This window comes from Dipodomys merriami, unplaced genomic scaffold (assembly GCF_024711535.1).
Source record: "Dipodomys merriami isolate MVZ:Mamm:240054 unplaced genomic scaffold, mDipMer1.0.p SCAF_310, whole genome shotgun sequence".
NCBI lineage: Eukaryota > Metazoa > Chordata > Mammalia > Rodentia > Heteromyidae > Dipodomys > Dipodomys merriami.
The window spans coordinates 787179-805477 of NW_027204605.1; the positions used below are offsets into that span (position 1 = coordinate 787179).

Here is an 18299-nt window from a genome sequence, read left to right on the forward strand (position 1 = left end):
CTTGATTTATTTAGACCTCTGTCATTGGATCTTCCTTCTGCACTTCTATTCTCCTTTCTTCTGTGATTGTCCTGGGGCTTGAACTCAGCGCCAGGTTGCTGTCCCAGAAAGTGATTGCCCAATTCTGCCACTTGAGCCATAACTCAGTTCACAAGATTTTTTTCTTTTTTTTGACAATAAATTGGAGATAAGAGACTGAGACAAAGCCTAGCATAAATCAAGCTACCCTGGGAAGGAAATTCCATGAGACTATGACCTCCAATTAACCCCTGAATAGCTGGGAGTGGTAGAGCTCTATCCTTGAACAAACCAGCACAATTTCAAGGATGGCACACACAAGCCTCAGGATGGCACAGAGATGCACACACACAAAGTCTCATGGATTTTCTTGCTTGTGTTAGCTTTGAACACTAATCCTCAGATTTCAGTCTCTCTTCTTCCACTGTCCTTTTTATTTATTAGTTTTTATTTGTAATTTTTAATGGTCCTGCAGCTTGACCTCAGGCTCTGAGGATTGTTTCTTAGCTTTTTAAATAAAGGCTGCTACTTTACCACCTCAACTTCAGCTCAGGGCTTTGTGCTAGGTAGCTTGGATAAGCATCTCAAGCAGGTTTATGACCAGGCTGACTTGATACCACATCTTCAGATGTCAGCCCGTTGTGTAGTTAGGATTATACACAGGACCAACAACCCTTGTGTCATTTTAAAACTTTAATATGTGCTTGCCACTATCTACTGTTGTTTACTTTTTTTGCATGTGTGTGCTGTTACTGGGTCTACAAATTGGGGCTCATATTCTGTCCCAGAAGTTTTTATTCAAGGCTATCCTCTATTACATGAGACACACTATAACTTTTTGGCCCTTTTTTTGGGGGGGTGATTAGTTACAGACAAGATTTTCATGGACTCTCCTGTCAGGGCTGGACATAAACCATCATCCTCAGATTTCAGCCACTTGAATAGCTAGTAGAACATGTATGATCCAAGAATGCTAGATTCATTTAAGACTTTGTCACTCACTCTTCCTTGGTTACTTCTACTCTTCTTTATCTCTTCTGTGCATGTCCTGGGGCTTGAACTCAGGGTTTAGGTGGAGTCCCAGAAAATATTTTCCCAGTTCAGCCACTTAAGCCATAGATCAAATTCCAGCTGAATCAGGTGGCTGAAATCTGAGGACCATGTTTCAAAGCCAGCCTGGGCAGGAAATCGATGACACTCTTATCTCCAATTCACCACCCAAAATCTGGGAATGCTAGGGCACTAGCAAAGTATGGTACACAAACCCAACATCACAGATACAAACACACACACACACACACACACACACACACACACACACACACACACACATACACACATATACAGACATACACACAAAGTCTTCTGGACTTTGCTTCTTGACCTGGCCTTGAAAGTTCATCCTGAGATTTCTGCCTCCTGAGTAGGACTACAGCCATGATCAACAAGCACCAGGCTTATGCTTCAATTTTCAATTCGCTTTCTTCTCTTCTCCTACACATTTTTTAGTACCAGGAATTGATCTCTGGGTCAGCAAACAAGTTTGTTTTTTAGCTTTTTAAACAAATACAGTGTTTTACAACTACAATGATATCTACACTGGGCAGTTGGGTATAAGAGTATCATGTACTTTCTTGCCAAGTCTAGCTTTGATCCTTGAATAGCTAGGAATACACATGTGAACCAAAACCCATGATAATTTTGAAACTGGCTTTCTCTTTTCCCTTCATTTTTAGTCTGGGTTTGTTTGGTTTTGTGAAATGTGTGCCTAGGATTTCAACTTAGGTCTTAGGTGCTGTTCCAGGTTTTCTGTTTAAGACTACCACTCAACCGCATGAGCCAAAGTACAACTTGTAGCTTATTTTTGGTGGCAAATTAGATAGATGAGTCTCATGGACTCTCCTGCCTTGGCTGGTCATGAACTTCATGAACTGTGATCCTTAGATTTCATCCTCCTGAGTACCTCGTATAACATGTGTGAGCAACCAATCTTTGATTCATTTCAACCTCTATCAATGATAGAGGTTTTGTACTTCTATTCTCCTTTTCTTTTATTTCTTCTCTTTGTCCTGTGCCTTGAACTCGGGGTCTGAGTGCTGTACCAGATACTATTTCCCAGTTCTGTCAGTTGACCATAGCTGTTTTGGTGGTTAATTAGAAATGAGTAGAGCCAGTCCAGATTCATGAGGCTGAAATCTGAGGGTCATAGTTTGTACCAGCCTAGGCAGGAAAGTCATTGATATCACCAATTATTACCACTAAAAAACTGAGAATAGTACAGCCTTGAGAAAAACAGTACAAGTTCAAGCAACAGGACTCGCACACAGATACACACACACACACACACACACACACACACACACACACACACACACACACACACACACACACACACACACACACACACGTCTTATGGACTTTCCTAATTGGTCTTGTCTTTAAATATTATCCTCAGATTTTAGGCTCCTGAGTAACGAGCATTAGAATTATGAGCCACCAATGATTGGCTGATTGGCTCATTGAAGCCTTGGTTATTGGTTATTCTCTTCTTCTACACTTCTTTACATTTATTCATTTCATTGTTTTGTGTGTGATGGTCCTGGAGCTAGAACTCATGCAAGGCCTGGCATGTTTCAGGAGGCTGAAGTCTGACCATCATGATTCAAAGCCACCCTGAGCAGGAAAGTCTAAGATCCTTACCTCCAATTAACTGCCAAAAATCTGGGAGTAGTACAGTTCCAGCCCCAGGACCTCCATAAAGAACTGTCTTCTGGGATTTCCTGCTAAGTTTGGCCTTTACACTGGATCCCCATATTTCTGCCTCCTGGGGTTCTAGAATTACAGGCATGAGTCACCAGCCCCAGGTTCTATTTTTCTTATCATTTTTTGTGATCCGGAGGCTGGATCTCTGAGGCACTCAGCACACTGGTTTATAGCTTTCTCACTCAAGGCTGGTGTTTTACAACTCCAATCACAGCTTCACTTCTGTTTTCTTGTTTGTTTTGCTGGTGATTTGACGATGGGACACCATAACCCTCAGATTTCATCTATCTTAATATCTAGGATTACACACATGAAACAAAAACTCATGGCTCATTTTGAAAATTTAATTGGATTTTCCAGTACATTTTTTAATTTCTATTTTTTATTTCCATATGTATACTGGGCTTTGGGCTATAAATCAGAGCCTGGGTATTGTCCTAGTACTATTTTTTGCCAGTCGTGGGGCCTGAACTCTGGGCTTGGGCACTGTCCCTCAGCTCTTAAGCTTGAGGCTAGAGCCCTACCAGTTGTTCCACAGTGCCACATCTGGCTTTTTCTGCTTATTTGTTGCTGAGGAATTGAACCCAGGGCCTCATGCATGCAAGGCAGCACTCTACCACTGAGCCAACTTCCCAGCCTCGTCCCAGTACATTTTTAATACTAGCACTCCAATACGTGAGCCACAGCACAATTTGTGGATTTTTAAAATACTGTATTTGGCTAATTAGAGATGAGTCCATGGACTCATCTGCCTTGGCTGGCCTTGAATACTGTGAGTCTCAGATGTATGACCCTTGAGTAACTATAGTAACAAGTGTAAGCTACTTCAGTATTCATTTTATCCTCTGAAATTGACTCTCCCTTTTCTTCTTCCACCTTTCTTTTCATTTATTTATTTTATTCTTGTTTGTACTGGTCCTGGAGCTTGATCTCAAGATGTGGGTGCTGTCCCAGAATCAATCTCATTTCTGCTATTGGAGCCACAGCTCAACCTCCAACTGTTTTATTTTTCTTTTCTTTATTTTTTGGTGGTTCGTTGGAGATAAGAGTCTCATGCAAAGCAAAGAATACCTGAGGAAGCTGAAATCTGAGGATCACCGTATTGAAGCCACCCTGCAAAGGAAATTCCATGATACTCTTGATCTCTGGGTCAGCAAACAAGTTTGTTTTTTAGCTTTTTAAACAAATAGTGTTTTACAACTACAATGATATCTACACTGGGCAGTTGGGTATAAGAGTATCATGTACTTTCTTGCCAAGTCTAGCTTTGATCCTTGAATAGCTAGGAATACACATGTGAACCAAAACCCATGATAATTTTGAAACTGGCTTTCTCTTTTCCCTTCATTTTTAGTCTGGGTTTGTTTGGTTTTGTGAAATGTGTGCCTAGGATTTCAACTTAGGTCTTAGGTGCTGTTCCAGGTTTTCTGTTTAAGACTACCACTCAACCGCATGAGCCAAAGTACAACTTGTAGCTTATTTTTGGTGGCAAATTAGATAGATGAGTCTCATGGACTCTCCTGCCTTGGCTGGTCATGAACTTCATGAACTGTGATCCTTAGATTTCATCCTTATTGGTGATCCCACCAATAAGCGGAGATTGATAGAACTCCAGCCTTGAGTAAAGTAGAACAAATTCAACTCCATGACTGGCACACACAGAAAAATGGTCAATGGGTTCTCCCGCTTGGGCTTGCCTTTAAATGGTATTTTCTGACTTTAGTCCCCTATGTAGTTAATACATGTGTAAGCCACCAGTGATTGATTAATTTAAAACTGTCACTGGATATTCCTTCTCTTCTTCTACACTTCCTTATTTCTTTTGTGGTAGTCCTTAGGCTTTAACTCAGGGCTTTGGTGTTTGTCTTTTTTATGTCTTCTATATAATTTGTTTCAGTTTTGTTCTAATGTTTCACTTGTTTTGTTGCTTTTCATCTATAACATAGCTAAATTTTTGTATCTCACAAAAGTAAGTTTTATCTAGGTCCTGGTGGCTCATGCTTGTTATCCTCCTCAGGAGGCTGACATCAAGGATCACAGTTTGAAGCCAGCACAGGCAAAACATCTGAGAAATTATCTCCACTACACTACCAAATATACTAGAAGTGAAGATATGACTGAAGTAGTGAATTGCTAGACTTGAGCAAAAAACTTGAGCCCAGGTCTCAAGTTCAAGCCCTTGAACTGGCACAAAAAGAAACCTTTCATTAGCTTATATTATACTAGGATTACTGGTGTGAGACACCAGTCCTGGTTTTAAGAACCAACATTTTGTAGCAGCTGCCACTTTTGATGTTTTCCCAAGGAACATTTATGCTTGTTTTTTTTTCATGCCTTATATTTACATTCCACTAAATGACATTCTTATTTTTTTTGTTTGGAGGGACATTTCAATAATTCAATGACAAATCAAAAAAGGCAAGTCTTGAATATTTCTTTAATTTAAACAGGAAAGGGAAACACTGAGTCTGAACCCTGCAGAGAGTGAATGATGGTTTGTTAAATGTATTCGTGGATGTAGGAGCCTGCCATTTTGGGTGCTTTGGTGGTGGGATCTTCCTGCAGCTTCACAATAAACTTCTATGATGTCACAGCCTCTTTTTCCATCACAATGGATAGGTGTCAGCCACTGATATCACCCTTATGTGGACTTAGATACACAAGGAGGAAAAATATAATTAGAAGAAATGACTATTAACTACAAGACCACAGCTTGATGAGCTTTCCTGACTGAATTCTGAGATTGCATGAGCAGAGCAAGCTCATCTCTACACAAGGCTACTAAGCACTAAGGCTCATCTCTACACAAGCCTACTAAACACTAAGGACCAGGCACTGTTTTAGGCAACTAGAGAAACATGTGAATACAGCTGTGAATGGCCTCCTCCATGCAAATTTCTTGCTGAAGGAGAAAACCAGAAATCCCAATGATAATATCAATGAATCAGAAGGATGGTGATCTGGAGAGACAGCTTCACATTGAGGATGGGAGGAAGAGACATATGATCTAACAGAATGGTACATGATCCATGCAATTATTGCTTTTCCAGGCTGGCACCAATTTTAATCCCAGATCTCATCTTTCTGAGTAGCCAATTATAGGTATGAAGCACCTGCAGTGGGCTCTTTGATATCAATATCTATAAACAATGTGTGCTAATTTTCTTGGAAGTTTCTTGAGAAGAAGGTTCAAAATTAAGCATATTATGTGTCCTAAACATTCATTTCATTATCTTCTATTTATTTGAATGTGAGCTGTATTCCTCACTTTTTGGAAAAATCTAGACTAGTTTTTTTCATTGTTCAAATCCTGGGGAGGGAAGGAAAATCACAGCTTCTTTGACAAACTAGAAAGTCATAGTCATTTCAACTCACCAGTTTTTCCAAATAGTATGTCTTGTCCTTGATGAATTTTTCATCTTCAACAATGTTAGATGGATGAAATAATAAATTGGAGAAAAGCAACCACATAGTAGCAAGTTTTTCACAATGACAGATATAAACTGTCCACTTTCTACCCAATGAAAACATTTGCCACAAGAATTTAAAAAAATTTGAATAAAAACTTGGAGATTCTTACTCTTTATACAAAGTTTTTGTTGTTGTTGTTGTTTTTGTCGGTCGTGGGGCTAGAACTATGGGCCTAGGGGCAGTCCCTTAGCTACTCAGATCAAGGAAAGCACTCTACCACTTGAGCCACAGCACTACTTCCAGTTTTCTGGTGGTTACTTGTAGATAAGGTTCATGGAGTTTCCTGCCCAGGCTGGCTTTGAACTGCAATCTTCAGGTCTCAGCCTCCTGAGTAGATAGGAATACAGACAGGAGCCACCAGCACCTAGCCAAACTTGTATTTTCTTCAGTTTTGCTGGCTTGAATGATTAGCAAGGAAAAAATAGAACCTAAAATTGTTAGTTTGTGCTCAAATTTGCAATAGTTTTACCAGGAAGAATAGTGAAATATTTAGAATTACATATTTTGAGAAAATGTAGCTTATTAGCTTTTATTGTTCTAAAATAATAGAATCTATCTCTTTTTTTGTAGACACTGTAGTCTGAGTTCACAACTTGTACTTGTTGACAGGCACTCTGCTCTGTGAGCCACATCCTTCTCATTTTTAAATCAATCATCATTTAAATAATTTAAAGCTCACAAGGCATCTTTTAAGATTAAGTAAAAAAGCCTAAACTTAATATCTAGAACGAATAAACAAAAAATTAAACACCCTAAGAACACATAATCTTATCAATAAATAGGCAAGTGAATGACTAGATAGTTCCCCAAAATTGATATAGGTGTCTAAGGAATAAATGAAAATATTCAACACTTTTACTAATCAAGGAAATGCAAATCAAATCTATGTTGAAGTTCATGTCTGCCTAATCAGAATGCCTATTAAAAAGAAAACAGAAATACTTGCAAGGAGGTAGGGAAAGATACCCTACAGAATGATGGCAATTAAGTGAATCAGTGCAGCCCCACAGAAATCAGTGTGGAAGTTCCACACAAGAAATCCTACATATACACCTGAATAAATGTAAGTCAGCCTTACAGTAGAGGTATTTGCACACACATTTTTTACAGCATGATTCAAAATAATAAAAACTGTTATCTCCAATTAACAATTAAAAAAAGCTCTGGGAGTAGAGCTGTGGACGAAGTGGCAGAGTACCAGCCTTGATGGAAGGAAACCAATCAAGAGATTAATGTCCTAGGTTCAAGCCTCAGGACTGGCAAACACACACACACAAAACCAATGCTTCCTATATTTTTTAGCCAAGTTTTTTATTCCCCTAAGATTCCTACATCAATGACAGAGCTAAATATAATGAGAAAGTGTTATTTATAATGATAAACTTCTACTGAAAAACCCAAATTTATATTCTTGTTTTGTTTGGTTTTTGTGGTCATTGGACTTGAACTCATGGCTTGAGTGCTGTCTCTGTGCATTTTCACTCAAGTTAGTGCTCTACCACTTAGCTACAGTGCCACTTCCGGGTTTGTGGTAGTTTGTTGACGATAAAGAGTCTCAAGAACTCTGTCCTTCACACACTGAATTCTAATTGCAATTCTCAGATTTCACTTTCCTGAATTGGTAGAATTAAAGGCCTGATCCACCAATGCTGGGCTAGAACCTGAGTATTTTCACCACTGCTCATTGGAAGAGTTCAATTCGTTTTCCTCCAACTTGCCAAGCACAGTTCTTTCTGGATGGCAATCAAGCAAATACAGAGGCACCAATAGCTCACACCTGTAAATCCTAGCTACTGAAATGTCTGAGATATAAAGATAATGGTTCAATGCCAGCCCAGACATAAAAATCAGGGAGACTTTTAGTCCCAATTAACCACAAAAAAATGCCATATGTTAAGTTGTGGCTCAAGAAGTAGAGCTCTACCTTGATCAAATACCTCAGGGACAGACCTCAAGCCCTGAGTTCAAGGCCCAAGACCAGTGCACATGCACACACACACAATTTAATAACATGGTTCTCAAACCTAGCAAGGTGCCATCCTAATCCCTTAATGTCATGCTTTCTTATGAGAACTGGAAAAGTCTAACTTCTGGTGTGTGCCTCAGTCCATGCTGGTCAACAGCATCTGGATTTAGTAATTAGCTCACAGCCAGTCAGAAAAACCCAAACCAGAAGCAGGAGTGAGGTGGTGCAGGCACATGGCCTCTATTCCCCTACTCATCCAGACTGGAATCAGAAGTGAAGTGACACAGACAGGCAGCCCCCACTCACCCAGACCGGAAGCCAGAGTGAGGTGACAAGGGCACCAAGCCCAGACTTATCCAGCCAGGAAGCAGTAGTGAGGTGATGCAAGGACATGGCCCCTACCCACCTAGATAGGAGGCAGTGGTGAGGTGACACAGGCACCATGGCCCTTATGCCCCAACTCACACAGACAAGAAGCAGGAGTGAGGTGACACATGCACACAGCCCCCACTCACCTAGAGTGGAAGCAGGAGTGAGGTGAAACGGGCATGCAGCCCACACTCACCAAGACTGGTAGTGGGAGTGAGGTGGTGCAGGCACACGGCTCCTACCCACCCAGAACAGAAGCATGAGTGAGGTGACAAGGGCACACGGGCTCCCTCTACCTCCCCCAGACTGGAAGCAGGAGTGAGGTGACACAGGTATGCGGACTCTACTTACCTAGCCAGGAAGCAGAAGTGAGATGATGGTCTCATGCCACACCAGAGGCATGATCCTAGCATTCCATGGCAGCCTCTTTCTCTCCTGGCCTTTGTGAAGGGCTGCTATGTTACATGATGCACTCCGGAGGTCAAGAGGCTGGAGCCAAGGTTGTTGCTGCCCTCCCCCAACTGTTACTGAACTTGCTGCAGCTATGGTAGCAAATTTAATAAGCTCTAATTCACAGACCATATACTATGAACTATTAGTGTCTTCAGGTACCATGTTCCACTTGCTAGTCACTTAATTTTATAGTTGTCAATGTATTAAGTGTCCACTGACTGGTAAATATGCAGGAATGGAAATCCTAATATCACTTATGTCTGTTAATTTCTAGGAATGATGATTTTGAAATGACCCTTTCTGTAGAGAAGAGGAAGGGACATAGACCCAACTGTTCAAGAGTGCCTTTGGGTGACACTCTATTGGCCCAAAATGAGTTGACACAGCTGGTATCCAGTTGTTTTTGTGTTAGTCATTGGCTCATGTTTTCTGTTTGGCCTTGGAGAGTCTTAGGCTTCTCTTTGTAGACACAGAAGATGGGAAATTAATTGCCGAGGCTTATATAGTCAGGAACTATTTACTTTCTGCCCTTCTGAAATGGCATCTCACTACATAGCCAAGATGGCCTTGAACTTACTTTCCTTCTGCTTCAGCCTTCCAAGTGATAGAATCACAGTCTTAGCATACCATGCCCAGCTATCTCTCATGGACCATTTGAAATAGAAAAATGATGACATGTGTGTGGGAACACAGGCAGCAAAAATGGACCTGAGAGGAAGTTGAGTGAGCTGAGCCAGAATTGTTTATGTTCAGTGTGTAAACAACTCATGGAAGCTTAGGTGCATAGAAGGAATGGCCTTTACAGTGATTAGTTGGTTCCATTTCCTCCCCTTCCACACAGTCTTTTTCTTTAAAAAGGGCATGCTCCATGTTAATAAATGAGTTCCTGCTTGACTTGACTCCCCACTGCATCTGATTGTCTCCTGGGCCAAGGGAGGCTGAGGAACGGGCGAGCAGCTGCACTTACCTTTCCCCGGACCCCGTCAGTCTTTCATGGGATGGACGAAGACCCGACACATGTGTCTATATCTACTAAGAGACGTGCAAAGATCAAATAATTTACAACACAGTTGTTAAGAATATAGACTCATATTCAACTGAATTTCAAATTCACTTTTGGTTTCTTACCTACTTTTGGTTAAAGAGGTGGACAGTATATCACTGAGCTTATTCGCTTGTACAGAAATGTGGATGGTGCCAGGTATAGGTGACTCATGCCTATAATCTTACTCAGGAGTCTGAGATGTAAGGATTGTGTTTTGAATCCAGCCCAGGCAGATAAGTCCCCATTAGAATAGCAGGACAAGAGCCAAACGGATGAGCCAGATACTCTTCAGAAAAATGGTTTAATATGGTAGATTGTTTCCCACATGTTAGTTTGTTATTCTGCTTCTAGTCAGAAAATTTCTAAGGCTCAGAAAAGGATTCAAGCTCTCTGCTAAACCATACTGTAGCCATTTTGATTTTTATTAAAGGAATAATTAATTTAGACATTGGTAGCTCATGCCTATAATCCTTGCTGCTTAGGAGGCTGAGAACTGAGGAACATGATTTCAGGCCAGCCCAAGCAGGAAAGTCCATGAGATTTGTCTCCAATTAAGAAGTGATAAACCCAGAAGAAGTGGTATGCCTTAATAGAGTATTATTCCTCAGGAAAAAGCTCTATTCAAGCTGCCCTAAAACTTCAGGTCATATGTTTGGACATTGCCATCTACAATGCTGCTGGAACATACCTTCCTTTGGTGTGTTTGCTTACAGTCTGGCTTTCACTCCTGTGGATATAGGATGCTTAGCCCTCAACCTTGGGGGTGGCATGATCTGTGTATGGAATACACTACCCAGACAAACAACTATGATGCAAGCAATGATTGGCAACGTATTAAGTCCAAAGTACAATGGTAAGGATGTATTCTGTTTAGGTTTTTCTTTAGTTAATTGCTTTTTAAAGTTTATCTGCCTATTTAATATACTCTTGGAAATCAAAAGTTAATATTTAGGATTTTGGTGCAATTTGAAACTATGCAGGTAAGAGCACCCATTGTCCCCAAATTCAACATTTGAAATTATTAAAACTTTGTTCAGGGAGTTCCGGGAAGATGGCGGATGAGAAGCTGGAGGCTATAGAAGCTCTCCCATAGAAAGCAGTTATAGAGTTCCAGTGAACAGTCCTAAGCCAGAGAATCACACCAAGTGTGCCTTCACAGGACAAAGAGGCCAGAGAGAGAAAATACAGGCAAGGAGACAGCCCTGAGCACTTGCCAGCAGCTACCGCAGAGGCGGCAGCAGTGGTGATGGCAACTGCAATGGCCATACCTGAATCACAGAGATTCCTATACTTCCCTTCAATGTACCTGTCTAACATTCTCTTCTTTGTCCAAATTCAGAAACATTGAAGTTATACCTTGCATTCTTTCAGACCACAAGGGAATAAAATTAGAATTCACCACCAAAAGCCACCAAGGAAAGTCCGGTAACACATGGAGGTTGAACAACACACTGCTGAATCACGAGTGGGTCATAGAAGAGATTAGAAAGGAAATTCAAATGTTCATGCTATTCAACAAAAATGAACACACAAATTACCAGCTCCTCTGGGACATAGCAAAGGCATTAATCAGAGGCAAGTTTATAGCTCTGAGCTCCTACATCAACAAACTGGAGAGATCTGAAAGCAACAATTTATTGACACACCTAAACATCCTTGAAAAAGAGCAGCAAAATAAACCCTAATCCAGTAGACGGAAAGAAATAATTAAAATTAAATCAGAATTAAATGAATTAGAATCCAAAAAGCTATAGGAAGAATCAACAAAACAAAGAGTTGGTTCTTCGAAAAATTTAACAAAATTGACAGACCCTTAGCCAATCTTATCAGAAAAAGAAGAGAATAAACTCAGAGAGGAGAATGGAAACATCACCACAGAAACAACCAAGGTACAGAACATTTTAAGGGAATATTTCTCAAAACGTTATGCTAATAAGTTTGAGAACTTGGCAAAAATGGACCTTTTCCTAGCAAATATTGATATGCCAAAACTAAACCAAGACGAGCTAAACCATCTTAAAATGCCCATATTGAAATAGAAACAGCTATGAGACCTCCCAGCTAAGAAAAGTCCAGGACCAGATGGTTTTAAAGGGAATTCTACAAGGCCTTGAAAGCACCAATACTCTTCCAACTCTTCAATGAAATTAAAAGAGAAAATTCACTACCGAACACATTCTATGAAGCCATCATAACCCTCATCCAAAAACGAGGCAGGGACTCATCAAAGAAAGAGAACTATAGAACCATTTCTTTGATGAACATTGATGCAAAACTTCTAAACAAAATTTTGGCCAATCAACTTCAACAATTCATCCAAAAAATCATACACCATGATCAAACAGGATTCATTTCAGGGATGCAATATAAGCAATAAGCAAATCAATTAATATTATTCATCACATCAACAGCAGCAAGAATAAGAACCACATGGTTATCTCAATAGATGCAGAAAAATCATTCAACAAGATCAAACACCATTTTATGATTTTGGAATCCATGGAACATTCCTCAATACATAAAAGGCTATATATGACCAACCTACAGCCAGCATTATACTTAATGGTGAAAAACCAAAGCCATTTCCTCTTAACTCAGGAACAAGACAAGGATGTCCACTCTGTCCACTTCTCTTCAACTTAGTATTAGAATGCCTAGCTACAGCAATCAGACAAGATGCACACATAAAGGGGATCCAAATAGGGAAAGAAGAAATAAAAGTCTCCCTCTTTGCAGATGACATGATCTTGTACTTAAGAATCTCATAGACTCCACTCCTAAAGTACTCAAGCTGATTCAAAACTTTGGCAAAGTAGCAGCGTATAAAATTAACCCTCAAAAATCAATGGCTTTTCTGTATGCCAACAAGGAGAAAAGTGGGGCTGAAATTAGGAAAGCAACTCCATTTGTAATAGCCCCTCAAAAAATAAAATACCTAGGAATTAACTTAACCAAAGAAGTGTAGGGCCTCTATGATGAAAACTTTAAAAACTTGAGAAAGGAAATCAAAACAGAACTTAGAAAATGGGAAAAACTCCCATGCTCCTGGATTGGAAAGATTAACAACGTGAAAATGGCAAAACTCCCCAAGGCTATCTAAACATTCAATGCGATACCTATCAAAACTACCTCATTCTTCAAGGAAATAGATGAGGCAATCCAAAAATTCATATGGAATAATTAAATGCCCCGAATACCAAAAACGCTCCTCAATGGAAAGAACACTGCTGGAGAAATATCAATACCAAATTTCAAACTCTAATATAAAGCCATAGTAATCAAAACAGCTTGGTACTGGCAAAAGAACAGACCTCAGGACCAATGGAATAGAATTGAAAACCCAGTAATGAACCTACAGTCCTATAGCCATCTAGTATTTGGTAAGGGAGCTAAAAAAATAGAATGGAAGAAAGACAGCCTCTTCAGTAAATGGTGCTGGCAAAATTGGTTAACTACTTGTAGAAAACTAAAACTAGATCCTTATATATCACCCTGCATCAGAATGAACTCCAAATGGTCAGACCATGGGGTCAAAGCAGACATTCTGAAAACATTACAAGATGGAATAGGAGAACCCCTAGTTCTCCTTGGCACAAGCCGAAATTTTCTTGGTAGAGACCCGGAAACAAAACAAATCAAAAAAGGTTGGACAAATGGGATTGCATGAAGTTGCAGACCTTCTGCATGCAAAGGACATAGCTAGCAAGATCAATAGAAAGCCCACGGATTGGGAGAAGATCTTCACTAGCCATACAACGGACAAAGTTCTCAAATCTAAACTATACTTGGAACTCAAGAAATTAAATCCCCCAAGAACAAATCCTCAATGAAACAACTGTCCAAAAAATAAGTGGGCTAATGACTTAAAGAGAAACTTCTCTGAAGTAAAAAGAAGGATGGCCAATAGACACATGAAGAAATGCTCAACCTCCCTAGCCATAAAAGAAATGCAAACCGAAACAACATTGAGATACCACCTCACCCCAGTTAGAATGGCAAAAATCGAGAACTCTAATAACAACAGGTGCTGGAGGGGATGTGGACTGAAGGGAACCTTACTTCATTGTTGGTCGGATTGTAAACTTGTTCAACCACTTCAGAAAGTAGTATGGAGGTTCCTCAAAGACTCCATATAGAGCTCCCCTATGACCCAACAATCCCCCTTTTGGGCATTTACCCAAATGTTTACAAACAAGAGCACACTAAAGCTACCAGCACAACTATGTTTATTGCAGCATTATTTACCATAGCTAAGATCTGGAACCAACCCAGATGCCCCTCAGTAGATGAATGGATCAAGAAAATGTGGTATAGTTACACAAGGGATTTCTATGCCTCCATCAGAAAGAATGACATTACCCTATTTGTTAGGAAATGGAAAGACTTGGAAAAAATTATATTAAGTGAAGTAAGCCAAGCCCAAAGAAACATAGGTCCCATGATTTCACTTATTTGCAATATCTAGTATATGTATGAGTCAAGCAGAAAAGATCAGATAAGGTGATGTTAGGAAAATGAACCCTAATATATGTATTTTAACTGTTTTTTTTCTGTCATCCATTTGTTTCTAACGCAATTATAAGATTATTTCTTTGTTGCTTTGTATGTCCCTCCCCCACCCTATAACCCATGCTTTCACAGTATTTGATGTTGGTATAATTTGTGGAGGGGAAGGGGAAGAACCACTCATTTAAATACGGGTACAGGTGGACCTGTTGCAACAATGAGAAATACAAGTTGTCATGTCAAAAATGAACTTTACAACTTTGGGGGGGGGAGGATTGTATGTAGGGGGGAGGGCCACACCGACTCCAGTGGAGTCTGCTTAGCATGGGAAACCATCTATCAGACCATGATAGGGGCTTCAGAGACCTATCTCTGAGTTTTGGGACTTCACCGAAGTCTACCTCAGAGAATGGGGCTTTACAGAAACCTATCTCCAAGTTTTGGGACTTCACCGAAGTCTACCTCGGAGAATAGGGCTTCTAAGAGGCCTACTCCTGGAAAAAGCCTGGCAAACCCCTGGGAAAAGATGTGTTTCTGTCTTCCCTCATAAGAGTGCCTGTTAATCTTTTACTGCTTCTACTGCTTTTTGTACTTGCTCATTGTCAACGTTCCCTTATTCAAAGCTCTTTCTTAAGAGTGTTGACGACTCCAATATCTGATGAGTGTCTTAAAAATATGACTAACTCACCATAGTTAAGTGCTACCCTGAAACCCCTCTTATGGAGGCTAGTAGACAAGTTATAAGTAAATATAAAAGTATTAGGAGTTTCACAAAGTCACTTCAACAGAAGGAATTGTTTGTAAGGGATTTACAAGAAGCTGTAGGCTCAGCTAGATCAGAAAGAATGTATGGCAATTGCTGAGATAATTATTTAGGAGAAAGAATTTCCTGCTATTTACTAAGAGAATTGCTAGACCTAGAGAATTGCTAGATCCAGGTCTCCTTGAGGTTTACCATTAAAGAAGAAACAGGAAAGATCTATTTGGGAAAGTTAAGGCCTCTGTAAAGATAGGTAATGGTAAATTGGTGACAAACATCGTAATCGTTGTATTTCTTAGAGATAAGCCGGAAACAAGTGCCTATCAGGCGATCAGCTGGTGACCACCCAAAAATGAAGCCATGCATCAAGATTGTGTAACCTTTTGCCCTCTCTCATGAAGACTTTTGTTATAAAAGTTTTCTATCCTCTGCATTAAATCGCACTCAGCATCCACTCCTCTTGTGTGTGAGTTGTCTGTTTGCCATCTCCCCATCCTATTGCAGGTTCCTCCCCTAGGTGTCCTCTGTAGTCCCAACAGAACCCTGTCCGCGCCAGGGGAGGGAGGATGGGAAGGGATGGGAAGGGTAAACAAATTAGGATTCTACAATGCTTGATAAGAAATGTACTCACTCTCTTGCCCATGTAATTGAAACCCCTCTGTACACTATTTTCACAATAAAAAAAACTTTGTTCAGATGTTTTAATCATCAGAAATTTGAGCCAGAGATGGGAGCTCACATTTGTAATGCTCTCTGCTGGGTCTTGGCTGATACAGAGAGGATTATGATTTGATGTTCCCCCTGGAAACATTCAAAATATTGGATCTCAATCAATATCTGAACCCAATGCATTGAATTTCTTATTTCATCTACTCAGAAAAGGTAAAAAGGATTTTGGTCCATGCTGGCCTGGTCATAGACATAAAACACTACTGCAAAAATGGCTAAAGTCGAGCTGGGCTCAGGTGTTTCTTACCTGTAATCTTAGCCACGCTGGAGGTGAGATCTGAAGATCACAGATCAAAGCCAGCCCAGGCAGCACAGTGAGACTCTTATCTCCAATAAACCATTAGAAAATGAGAAGTGGTAATGTGGCTCAAACAGTAGAGCCCTGGACTTGAGCTGAAGAGCTCAGGGACAACACCCAGGCACAGAATTCAAGTCACATAAGCAACAGAAGAAAAATGAAGGCTGGGAAGGTGGCTCAGTGGTAGAGCGCTTGCATTGCATGCCTGAGTTCCTGTGTTCGATTCCTCAGCACCACATAAGCAAAAAGAAAAGAGCCGGAAGTGGCGCTGAGGCTCAAGTGGTAGAGCGCTAGCTTTGAGCTGAAGATCGGAGGGACAGCGTCCAGACCCAGAGTTCAGGCCCCATGACTGGACCTCCCACCCCAAACCCAAAAAAAAAAGAAAAAAAATGACTAAAGCAAAAAAAAGCAGGTGTATGGCTCTTCAGGTAGAGTACCTACCTAATATGAGAATCTGAGTTTAAATTCGAGGATAGACGGGGAAAGGATGTGAAGGAATAGAAGTAAGAAAAGGAAGGGAGGAGTTATTCTGAATATTTTACTTGTCTAGCTATTTCATTAAGGTGGCTTCTCATTCCTTTTTCTTCTTTCATCTTCTTTTTTTTTTTTTTTTTTGGTCGGTTGTGGAGCTTGAACTCAGGTCCTGGATCCTGTCCCTGATCTTTTGTGCTCAAGGCTAGTGCTCTACCGCTTTGAGTTACATTGTCACTTATGGTTTTTAGTAGTTAATTGGAAATAAGTATCTCATAGATTTTCCTGCCCAGGCTAGTGTTGAACCTTGATCCTCAGATCTCAGCCTTCTGACTAGCTACAATTACAGGTATGAGCCTTTGGCTCTGGTCACCCATTTGTTTTCTTTCTTTTTATTTTTTGTAAGTCATGGGACTTGAACTCTAGGTGTTGTCCCTGACCTCTTCAGGACAAATGAAGTGCTCTACCACTTGAGCCAGAGCCAACTTCTGGTTTTCTGGTGGTTAATTGAGGATAAGAATCTCATGAGCTTTCGTACCTGGGCTGGCTTTGAACTGCAATCCTCAGATCTCAGCCTTTTGAGTAGTTAGGATTACATTTGTAAGCCACCTGCACCCAACTTCCTCATTTATTTTCTCATGGGGAGTTCTAGCTGATTTCTCTACTCCTTGTAGTTCCTAGCAACTACAAAGTAGGCCTAGAAGTACTTCATCCTTTACAGTAGTCCTTAGGACCAAGTGACTGCTGAGTGCAGGAAAGGAGATGAGGCCAATATAAAATACAATGCTATCTATCTATCTATCTATCTGTCTGTCTATCTATCTATCTATCTATCTATCTATCTATCTATCTATCTATCTATCTATCTATCTATCTATCTATCTATCTATCTATCTATCTATCTATCTATCTATCTATCTATCTATCTATCTATCTATCTATCTGCCTATCTATCTATCTATCTATCTATCTATCTATCTATCTATCTATCTATCTATCTATCTATCTATCATCTATCTATCTATCTATCTCGTTAGTAATCCACGGTAGGGCACTAACACAGTCCTCCACTACCACAAATTATGCACTCAAATTTCTCACATTTGAGGATATCACAGGAGTCAGCACATCTGGAATGTAATAGATAAGTCTTTCCCTCGGAAAACCACCTTCATGATCATGGTCTCTCCCCTGCCAGGTAAGTAACAATGCTGACTTGGTATTTTAAAAACTAACAAACACATGAGAGCAGTTCACACTTGTAATCCTAGCTACTCAGAATGCTGAAATCTGAGGATTAAGCTTTAAATACTAGATAAATTTTGCTGAATTTTCATTATAGCTCCTTTGGTGTTTTTAATTGTAGTTCTTATTTATTTTCTTATTTTACTGTTTCTTACTGTGACTACCAAAAAGCTGAGTGACTTACGTGGCTTGTATTCCTGTATTA

At 40.1% G+C, this 18299-nt stretch overlaps 1 non-coding gene across 1 annotated transcript; it reads right to left on the reverse strand.

Moving 5' to 3' along the window:
• Positions 1–17894: 17894 nt before the first annotated feature.
• On the reverse strand, positions 17895–18055 carry LOC138841261 (U1 spliceosomal RNA). The gene has a single exon (XR_011376366.1). It is a non-coding gene; the product is annotated as a U1 spliceosomal RNA (small nuclear RNA).
• Positions 18056–18299: the final 244 nt, after the last annotated feature.